At 42.6% G+C, this 8262-nt stretch overlaps 1 pseudogene; it reads left to right on the forward strand.

Moving 5' to 3' along the window:
- The first annotated feature begins 3123 nt into the window (after positions 1-3123).
- Positions 3124-3765, forward strand: LOC101583341 (annotated as a pseudogene).
- The last annotated feature ends 4497 nt before the right edge of the window (positions 3766-8262 follow it).

Raw genomic sequence — 8262 nt, forward strand, 5'->3', positions numbered from 1 at the left:
CCCGGGATTCCGCGGCGCGTGCGGAGCGCTGAGGGGCGCGAGGCCGGCTCCTGCCAGGGGGCGCCTTCCACGTCTGGGCCGCCTGCCGGGGGCCGTTTATGGCACGAGCTGCGGCGCGCCTTTCAGGGACGCCCGACACCCGCTGCGCTGGGCGACCTGGCGCTGGCCTGGCCACCTCGCCTGTCGCCCAGCACGCGGCCCCGCGGCGGCGCCTCCCGTCGCCCCGCGTCCTGCTGCAGATATTGTCTTCTCGTTTGGTGCTTGTGTATATGCCAGTGCACTTATAAGGAAGAGCCTTAGAGGTGGCCGTCGCAAGTTAGCACTCATGTCTACCTCAGAAATTACTAAGTTTCAAACAAACTTTTAGCAGTTCACTTTTCCCAGACGAGATCTTTGCCTTGACAGAAAGCAGCCCTAGGGAGCCGCCTACCTTCCCATTCCAGTGGCTTTTCTGAGCTAGCGGTGCTACCGACCGTGGTGCTGTCCATATCTGTCGGGAAGGGTCCACTAAGACTGGCTGAGTCCTGGTCCCCAGGAATTTCTGTGCCGCTGTCGCATGCGATTTCAGCACCATGGTCAACGGATATTTGATGAGGCTGGCAGCTCATTTCCTCTGTTGTGGAGCTTGCTGTGCCATTATTTCCTGAGGAAGTGGCAACCTCTCCCTCAGCGCGCTCCATGGTCCACTACGCTGTGGGCTGGTGTGTTAAAATGGCTTCCTTCCACTTAGTCACGTGACCCGAGATTTTCCAGAACTTTCCTTAGATGATATATAAAATATCTTCTTTGAAGGGAAGCCAAAATGTGCTGGTGCACTTTTGTCAGTTGGGGTGCTGAAGCAGAATGATCGCCACGAGTTCAAAGACAGCCTGAACTACATCGCGAGACCCTGTCTCCAGTAAATAAATACAGGCCGGGGAGACAGTTTGCGACATAAGCACCTGCCTGACAAGCCCAAGTACCTGGATTCGATGCCCAACACCACATGACGCATGGAGACCAGGCGTGGAGGCACACACCTGTAATGCCAGCGATGTGGATGCTGTGACAGGAGGATCACTACAAGTCCAAGCTGCATAGTGAGACCTTATTCAAATAAATAAAATAAAACAATACATAATTTAAAAATAGTGCTACTGTTGCAGACTTTATAGTATGTGTTAAAGGTCTTACCCATAAAGTCACTACTGCCTAACACTGATCTTAATTATAAGGAGTTGTTTTGAGAACCTAATTATTGCATGATCTTTTCTTTTGGATATGTGATTTTTTTTTCATTCCGTCAAACTAGACTTATCAGAACTTTAGAACTAGAAAAAGTTTGGATTTTGTTTTCTTTTTTTCTGTCTTTTGCGGCAGTGGGGATTGAACCCAATAAGACACATCGCAAGATCATTTTATTTTTTTTTTCTGCATTGCGCTCAGTGATTTAAAAAATTTTTTGGTTATCTTTATTTTGATCCACAATGAGCAAGTATTACTTTTGTGAGAAGAGAAATATCCATATGTTATTATTATTATTTTTTTTTTTTGCAGTACTGAGGATCAAACTTGGGACCTTCTGCTTGCCAGGCAGGTTCCTTATGCCGCTGAGCTATCTCTCTGGCCCCCCTATATGTTATTAATAAAATAACAACATAATTATCCTTCAAATGATAAAACTATGGTATACTAAGCAGCATGCATTTCTATATTCAATAATACTGAAATTGCATTTCTTCATCAATGTATTTCTTCTTCAATAACTAAATTTTAATATAAGATATATGAACATGTTATGCTGAAACCAAACTGTCTTGTGCATACATTAAAATCTGTATGCATTTGAGAAGGGTACTTTTTTTTCTTTTTTTATTTGGTGTTGGGGACTGAACCCATGGTGTTGTGTGCACTGGGCAAACATTCTGTCACTGAGCTACAGATAGCCCTAGGCCAAAAGGATGTATTTTTAAGAAATCAAGTTTTGGGTGGCTCACCACAGGCAGGACTTCTGTACCACAGGGCACAACTGCTGAAAGAAAAGGAGTCTTTCCTTGTCAGCCACTACAGAGACAAAACCGGTCTGGTAGGGGTGTCCAGAAGCTCGAGGTGGGCATCCAAATGAGGAGTAAGCTAGGTTTTTGAGCTTAGAGGGACAGAAGATTCTGCGCGCTGTTCACTGATTAACTTGCGTGCTGACCATCTCTTTCAGCATTCAGTCGAAGTCACAGAGAAGCAGCAGACATGGCTCCTGCCCACAGCAACTCGTGCTCTTGTAGTCAGAAGTACACTAAAAGTCATGACGGTGTGGGGGCTGGGGAGATGGCTCAGTAGAATAAGCGCTTGCCTGGCAAGTACAAGGGCCTGAGTTCAATCCCCAGTTCTGACAAAAAAAGAAAAAAGAAAACAGCTTCGTAGGGTGGGGCTCAGTGGTACATCTGCCTAGCCTTTAGGAGGCCCTGAGTTCAATCCCCAGGACTGGAAAAAAAAAAGATAAAATGACGGTGCGGGACGTACCATGAAAGAGGGAAGACACTCAATTACCTGCTTAGTTTCAAAGTTCACAAAACAGTAACCTCGAGGCTGTCCTTCCAAAGCACCCAACTTGTGGAAGAGGAAGTCAAACTGATTCACCTTTCCAAACTTCTGGAGGAGTTTGAGGAGGTGGTATTCTGTGATTTTGGGATCTAGGTTGCCAATCCGTAATCGGTGTCCTTCCTGTACAGAGCCCTCTGAAAGGATGGATGTGTGCTCCAGGGGAAGAATTTTGGTTTCTGCTTCCATCAATCTCTATAAATAACTTGTGGCCTCAGTGTGCTGCCCTCTACTCATGCCTCCAAAGCAAGTTCCAACACTGGGGCCGAAGGACGACTAGAAGCATCAGTGTGGATTCTGCCAGCTGCCAGGCCGCCTGTGATGCGCTACCAAGATCATTTTATTTTATTTTACCTTTGTTTTGTTTTGTTTTGTTTTGTTTGAGAAAGGGTCTCACTAAGTTGCTAAGTTGCCAGGGTTAGGTTTGAAATTTTGATCCTCCTGCCTCAGCCCCTCAGACTGCAGGGATTTCAGGTTTTCAGCACCACACCTGGCTTGTCCCTTTTTTAATCCATCCACTACAGCTAGTCCAGCAACCAACAGGACAGGATGTCAGAGGTGCGGCTACCTCCATGCCCCATAGACGACTTTGTTGTGGGGTCAGTGCATCTTGGAGCACCGGATCCATGTGACCCGCAGCGATGATGCCACAGCGTCAACAACCTTCTCTACTGCCAAACCAACTACCTTCTCTGCTTTGGCTTCGTTCTCACTCTAGCCAGGTATGTGTGTCCGAATCACACCCTCCTGAGCACGCTGGCAGTGCTGGTGGCCCTTGTCATGTGAGTGTGGACAGCTGAGACCCGCCCAAAAGTGAGGCGCTGCCGCCGCAGCCACCCTGCCACCTGCCTAGCCGCAGTGCTTACCATTGGCCTTCTCATTGTCTAGGTCTTGGACTGCGTGTGCACCTTCCTGCTCAGCATTGCTGGGCTGGTGCTTCTGATTCTGGTGCACGCCTCCATTCACCCTCAAAACCTTAAAAACAAGACTGAGAACAAAATTGAGAGCATTGGTCTCAAGTGGATGCCAAAGGGGCTGCTACTAGAGGCACTGAGACAAGAACAGGAGGGCCAAAGGACCTGGGACCTCCACTTAGTACCTGAAGAATACCCCACCTGCACCCGAACCCATATCCAAGACCCAGAGCCCTTCTCCTGCCTTTATAATAGCAGTCAAGGGCCGGCAAAATAGCACAGCAGTTTAAAGCGCCTGCTTAGGCAAGCTTGGGCAGGCACAGGGGATCCTGATTCGATTCGCTGGTACCACATGCTGCTCCAGCCCTGCCTTCAGGGTGGGCTGAGCAGATATATATATATATATATATATTAGCAGTCAAGAGCACCCCGACCAGTCAAAAAGATTGGTCATCAGTGATTTCCACCTTAGTTTAAAATTAGGGTATCAGGGCCAGGGAGATGGCTCAGTGGAATAAGCGCTTCCCTGGCAAGCACAAGGGCCTGAGTTCAATCCCTGGTTCCGCAAAAAAATAGAGAAATAAATAAATAAAATTAGGGTATCATTCATTCCGAACCACCCCCCCTTATCTAGTTACTAGTCTTCCACAGCCCTGAACTTGGGACTCACAGCCACTCCAGCCTCAGGCCTCAGGCTTGGTACTAGAGCATCTATGGCCAGCCTCAAACTGTACTTACTTATATTCTGGGACTCATTTGTGTTCCATGTTCAGCACCAAAGCTAGGGCCTGGGGCAAACCATTCTCACATCTTGAAATTTGGACCAAGGCTATTCCAACCCCACCCCAGCTTCAAACCTAGGTTATGGCATTGTCGAATCTAGACCCCGTAGCTAAGTCCTCCCTCACCTGCATAGTCAGGTATCCTGATCCTGTTGAACCAGGTGACCCCAACCCTCACCAGTTCCAGTTGCCTTCAGCTGTTTAACAGGTTTTACTCCTCCCCTAATGTTCCACAGTGTCAGAGACCAAGGGGTGGAGGGTGGGGTAGGCCCAACTGGAAAAGGAGTAGTTACATCAGTGTTGCTCCAACAATAGAGCTGTTGCATCTCTCAAAAAAAAAATCCATCCACTGTCCTTTATTTTGATATTATGCCACAGAGCTACACTGAGGTTTGTAACAAAAAATATACCAAAACACCAGTTGCACATTTACAGTATAATACTTTTACAGTAGAATATTCTTGAAGGGTCTATTTTTTGTAAAGTCATTTAATAGTAACTCAACCTGGCATGATGGTTGCATGCCTATAATCTCAGCACTTGGGAAGCTGAGACAGGAGGATTACTGTGAGTTCAAGTCCAGCTTGGACTACACAGAAAGTTCAAGGCTGGCCGAAACTACATAATAAGATTCTGTCTCAAAAAAAAATAGTAACTCAAAGTAGGGGGGACCTGTCCTTAGCTCAATTAAGCAAAGGCAGTCAGGAGCAGGATACTGCAGTTTGATCCCAGCTCCACCTGCCTTACCAGACCTGTCCTTCGGGCAGCCTGAACCACCAAAAAAAAATCCTTTATTAATTATTGAAACTGTCCCATTAATCAGTTTTGAAGCTGTCTCATTGCTATTTGTTTCTCAATAAAATTAATAAAACATAGTAACTCAAAGGAAAATTCTGTTTTTGATAACTGAAATAACTAATTGTTTTGAATTACATGGACAGTGTGAATGATGTGACTTTCTGGTGGCTCCTGAGAGGCTGAAAACCAGAGCTGTAGCCCACCTCTAAAACCTGTGAACTTTACTGGCATGTAGGGATCCTTTTCTGTTGTCTTAAATAGTTACAATCTTTCGCAATTTCCTAATTAATTTTATTTTGTGCAATAAATTACACTAAATGCCTTTGAAAACTTTTTAAAATAAACAAATATAAATGGTAGATAGATAAAAGTAGCGCTCTGACATAAGTACTTCAAGAAGCAACCTTGTAGATGGAGGAGGGGAGTGCAGCACTATGCCCTTATAGTCAATTATGCAGGCAATATTGAGACTTTGCTGTACTAGACTTTATTTGAAACATTTAATAAATGCTTTAAATATGATGTTTCAAGAAAATGAGACCAAAAATTACTGTTAAGAAATTTACAGGGCTGGTGAGATGGCTCAGTGGTCTAAAGCACCTACTTAGAACAAGCTTAGCAAAGCACAGGGACCGCGGTTCGATCCCCCAGCACCACATTCCAGCCAGCCCCGCCCCCTGGTGGGCAGAGCTGGCCACACACACACACACACACAAATATAAATAAATAAATTTTTTAAAAAAAGAAATTTACAATCTTGTTAGATATAGACACACACACACACACACACACACAATTTCTGATTATTACTATGTTGTCTAGCCTCTTAAAGGGGAAAGAAAAGTAAAGAACAAGAATTATAGTTTCTCGTGAAGTAATATATACTGTGTATATCTAAAAAACTATCTCGTAGTCAGATACACACAATGCTTTTTTGGTCGTGTTCTGTCACGTCATTTTGTTTATAATAAATTCTGCATCAAGTAACTCAAATAACTTCAGTTAAATACCAGGAAATCTTCTCTGGATAATAGCTACCATTCTTTGAGCAATTTTGTGTACTGGGGTTTTTACTAGTGCTTTGTACGGTTATTTCTCTTATCACTGATAATTATCCTGTGATTTTAGTATGACTATAATTCTGTTTCTTGACTTTCGGACTAGTTAACTGAAGTCTAAAAAGAATAATTAAATCATTCAATGTTACCCACCTAGTCAATGACAGAGTCAATATTTACTTTAAAGCCCAGGTCTATCTGATTCTCAGTACCGCCTGTGTCTACATACTCAGATCTTTCATGCACAATTAGGCATCCAGTTACCCTTAATTTTCTCCTAAGCCAAGCCTCTGGCAACTTCTTCTTTCTGTCTCTCTGAATTTTCCTTGCCTAGGTATCTCATATAGATGATACCGTGCAGTATTTGTCCTTTTGTGTCTGGCTCCACTCACCATAATGTTGTGAGTTCATCCAAGCTGTAGCATGAATTAGAATTTCATTCCTTTAAAAAGCTAAATTAAACTCCATTGTATAGATATATTACATTTCATATATCCATCCAAGTGTCAATGGACATTCGTTGTTTACATTATGTTATTGTGAATAGTGCTAAGAATATTGGTGTAAAAGTATCTGTCTGACTTCCTGCTTGCAATTCTTTAGGGTGTATACCTAGAAGTGGACTGGATAGATCTTATGTTAGTTCCATGTCTACCTTTCTTTTCTTTTTTTTCCATGTCTACCTTTCTAAGGAACCACCAAACTGTTTTCAATAGTGACTGTTTTCCTTTCCCACCAACATGGAAAAGTTCCAGTTTCTTCACATCTCCAACAACGCTTGTTATTTTCCCTATTTTGTAAAATAATAGGTATCCTAATGGGTATGTACAGTTTCTTTTTTTCCTTTTCCTTTTTGGTTTTGGTTTAAGGTTTTTATTGTTGTTTTCTTTTTGCTTTGCTTTGTTATTGGGATAGGGCTGCTCTACGCGCTGTTCAGGCAGGCCTAGAACTCACTATGCAGCCCATTAGCCTTGAGCCCGCAGCAGATGCTGGGGTCACAAGCATGCACCACCACACCAGGCCTGTAGAGGTTTCACAGTGTGGTTTTGATTCTTATGTCCCTAGTGTCCAGTGATGTTAAGCATCTTTTCATGCACGGACTGGCCGTTTGTCTACAGTACAAATTTTCACTAAGCTCCCAACAACAAGCCAAAGATATTAACTGGAAAACTCCAGAAATAAGCAAAGCATACATTCAAATTGTGTGCTATTCTGAGTAGTATGATGAAATCTCATACAGTCCAGCTCTGTTCAGCCTGGGATTTAAATCATCTCTTTATCCAGTATATTCAAGCTATATAATCTACCCACATATGGTCACTTAATACCTGCTTTTATTTATCAGATAAGCTGTTATGGTAGTGCCATGTTGAAGTAACATTTCTTCTTCTTTTTTAATCTTTTTTGTTTGTTTTATTGAGAAACAAATATCAATGAGAGAGTTTCAAAGTTGATTAATAGGACATTTTCAATAATTAATACATTGTACATTGTTATCTTCTTAGTAGTTATCCAGACAGCATACCTTGTCCAAACACTATTAATACAAACCTTTCTTCTCATTGAATTAAGTGAAAGTAGCTGTATATCTATCCCAAGTATTCTGTATATACAAATACAAAATGGTTGTTCCTTTGTATCCCCTTTTTTTATTTAGTCCTGTCAGAAATGGGTATTCTGTTGGCATCTAAATACTATAGCTGCTTGAATTCAGCAAAACAATCCAACACAGTCCAGTAGTCCACAACAGTAGTGGGTTATCTGCAGAAGTTGTTGACTAGAGCCTTTTACAGTTCAGCATATTAATATGGCTTTACTTTATATTGTCCAAAACTAAATGTAAAGAAAAAAATCATTAAAGCATATACACAGAAAAAATATTAGCTATGGAAGAACAAAATTAAGTAGCATCTTATTCCACATTAGAAAAAAAAAAAGCAAGTGGGTAAGAAACTAGATTTATTTATTCAAAGGATTGGAAAAAAGAGATCTGTCCTCATTGAATTTTATATTTAGCAAACATAACTTTGAAAACTAAAAATAGGGCTGGTGAGATGGCTCAGTGGTCTAAAGCACCTACTTAGAACAAGCTTAGCAAAGCACAGGGACCACGGTTCAATCCCCAGCGCCACATGC

The sequence above is a fragment of the Octodon degus genome, unplaced genomic scaffold (genome assembly GCF_000260255.1).
Source record: "Octodon degus isolate 3935 unplaced genomic scaffold, OctDeg1.0 scaffold00171, whole genome shotgun sequence".
NCBI classification, from domain to species: domain Eukaryota; kingdom Metazoa; phylum Chordata; class Mammalia; order Rodentia; family Octodontidae; genus Octodon; species Octodon degus.